This window comes from Apium graveolens, chromosome 6, assembly GCF_009905375.1.
Source record: "Apium graveolens cultivar Ventura chromosome 6, ASM990537v1, whole genome shotgun sequence".
Classification (NCBI taxonomy): Eukaryota; Viridiplantae; Streptophyta; class Magnoliopsida; order Apiales; family Apiaceae; genus Apium; species Apium graveolens.
In genome coordinates this window covers 25484123-25487677 of record NC_133652.1, presented here as the reverse complement: position 1 = coordinate 25487677, position 3555 = coordinate 25484123, and positions in this window count along the sequence as shown.

Genomic DNA, 3555 nt, shown 5'->3' with positions numbered 1-3555 from the left:
CAATAATATTATTCATAATAATATATCATCCAATACTTATACGTGAGAAACATATCAAACATAAACCTAATTCAAATTAAGTACTTTTTGATATTTCAGTGAAATTTAAAATTTAAAATATTAACATTTATAATTCACGTATTCATATTATAAATTTGATAATTAATAACATATGAATTAAATGTCAACTGAAAAAACTATGTATCGAGCATACATATGTGCATTGAACTATTTATGCATCTAATTAGATAAATTATACATACTATTGTCACTTTAACTATTATATTTTTATGGTACAAATAAATTCGAATTTAGACAAAGATTAAGGAACTTTCATATATATATATATATATATATATATATATATATATATATAAGTACAATTCAAACTTGTATATCACTAATCAATCACATTTTTAACACATCAAATACATAAAATATTTTTAATCACATTTTTAACATACACACAATTTGAATAATTATTAACAAATAAATATTTTATACATATTTAGAGAATGCCCGTGCATCACACTGACTAAAGATTGTGTTATGTATAAGTAATCGACCTCCAAGATATCTTATTATTGTTCTCTTTAATCGTCCAAAGTGAGTTATATACCATTATATTTCTGATATGTTATTTTATTTGAAATGTATGGTAGAAAATGAATACATACACACATGTAATTTTTGGCTTATAGTCTTCATTAAATATATGATCGTGTTGGTTTATATTGATGTTTAGTTGCGACCTTACACGTCACAACTTTAGAGAATGACAGTGACTGAAGTAGATAATCTTAGTAATGTTTTTGTATCAAATGAAACCAGAAGAAGCCTAACATGTTCAGAACTATGTATTTGTCTTGAAAGAATGACAGTGACTGAAGCATATAATCTTAGTAATATTTTTGTATCAAATGAAACCAGAAGAAGCCTAATATGTCCAGAACTATGTATTTGTTAATATTGAATGAGAGATGTGAAAAGTTATCGAGGTCAAGAATAAATATTCAAATAACAATAAAAAATAAAATTATAAATGTACAAACTACTATATTTTGCAGTATCCTCGAATAAGCACAAACACTTTTATAGCAACCCCCATGGATCACCTTTAGCAATGGACAACAAGAAATACCACTAATATATCAAAAACAACCTACATGGATCGCCATTAACAGTGGACAACAAGAAATACCACTTCTGACCTATATTATTTCAGTCAAATTATCAAGAATACGTTCAACCCAAATATCACCACATCCAAAAAATAACTCTTATATATTCAAACAAATACGTACTCAATCCACCGGGCAACGACATGCATATAATGTCAATAATTATAATTAAAACAAATAATCGCAACAACATTGTAATAATTGAAAAGAATATGTCCTAAGTCCAATCATATATTAGGATTTAGGAATAACTTTTATCTGTTTTGATTTCATTGATATTAATAAAAGACTTGTTTTGTTTTTATTACGGGCTCTATCTATTTAAGTGTTTAAATAAGATATACCATAGTTTAGAGTAAAGCTTTTATGGATTATGATGAGATCATAATAGTGAGACCTAAAAGATGATAACTCTAAACTTAAATAGTTCCTGGTCATAGGATTACTAACTGGTAATTAATAATCCGTAAAGATCGGTACATACTATGCTTGCTTCATTATGAAGGATGTCTGTTCTCATAGACATTTGTGTGCTGACACTATAGCTAGTATGTAGGTGCTTATTATAGAATAAGTTCACTGAACATGACTCACACAGCTGAACAACTGATGGAGTTCACTCACGTGTCAGCAGTTGTTCACATAGTGATAGTTGTACAAGTATCCTTAGACTTGAGGTCATCATAGTCATCTTGTGTACACCGAACTATGCTTTGGTTTAGTTCTTAGTCTCCAGGGACAATTATTAGGGCTCTACTGGGTATAGGAATTTGTACACGAAGATAGTGTATGATCAATAAAGGATCTACCCCTTCCAGTGAAGGAAGAGAATGTTCAAGGCTGATCCACTTATGCTAGTTCAGGAATCTCTGGCCAGAGTGAATGAAATTAGAAAGGAGTTTCTAATTTGCATATAACTAAGCATAGTAAATGGTAAGCAAGTGATTAAATTAGATAGGCTTGGCACGAGATCCATGCCTTGTATTTAATCAGGACATTGTAGGGTAGAAGGAGTTTATTGTACGGTAACTATTCACTGAATAGGTTCTTGGTATTCTAAGCAGTGAATTCGTATTATCCGGATAGTCGCGATATGCTGAGAAGTATCCCTCACGATGTAGAATAAATATGATTAATTAATTAATCATATTTAATAAATTAGAGAATTTATATAAATAATGATAAAATAGTTTTATTATTATTTATTTCTACTACCGGCTTAATATTGAACCTACAGGGTCACACCATAAAAAGAGAATGATTTAATGGTGGAGGAATTAATTAATAATGGCTGATAATTATTTATTTATGAAATAAATAATTAATTGGCAAATTTAATAATTGATTAAATGAGATTTAATTGATTATAAATTAATTCAGAAAAGTTATTAATATTATTAATTAAGAATTTAATTTTTGGAAATTAAATTAAGAGAGAGAATTATTTCTAAAGTGTTTAGAAAATGATTAATAATTAAAAGGTGTTTTAATTATTAATGTGAATAATAAAGGGTTAATAATAATAATATTTTATGGGAAAATTTCAGCTGAAAATTTTGCCTATAAATATACTATTATAAACCCTATTTTTATTCCAACCCAAAAGTTTTCAGAAAACCTAATTCTCTCCACCTCTTCCTCCTCCTTAGCATCGTTTTCTTGGTGGAAACCGGTGGAGTGCTTCACGTTTGAGGAGCAGCTGCTAAGGATCTCCGATCGTTGCTTTTGGATCGCTATTAAAGGTTAGTAATCGATTCATATGTTTTAATCACGATTTATATGCTTTTATTTGGATTTTATATGTGTAAAAGTGTTTTACCATGCCTCCGCTGCGATTAAAATCCAACAATGGTATCAGAGAATAGGTTGTATGCATATAGATCTGTGGTAAAAATTTTAGAATTTTGTGTGCTTGTATGAATTAATTATGATTTTTATAAGTTATATTATGGATTAATTATGTCTGATGAGAAATCGTTTCTCAGAATAATTTTGAATGTTGATCTGGGTTCTACAAGTGTTGTAGATCGTCTGGGTATTTTTCTTATATTTTTATGATGTATAGATTATTTATTATGAATTTTTGAAGTTGTTGCAATTAAATTCGTAATTAAATAATCATATATATATATATAAATTAAAGTATACATATATATATATATATAAATTAAAGTATACATATATATATATATGTGTTGCTGCTGTGTTGAATGCTGTATGACGGAGACAAGGACGACTGTCAGACCAGAACAGAGAATGACAGACACGGCAGAACAGTCGGCGGCGACTGCTGCAGGCGCGTGTGGCGCACGCGCGTGCGGGGGGTGTCGCGCGCACGCGCGCGCGGGGGATGTCGCGCATTCCGGGAATGCGT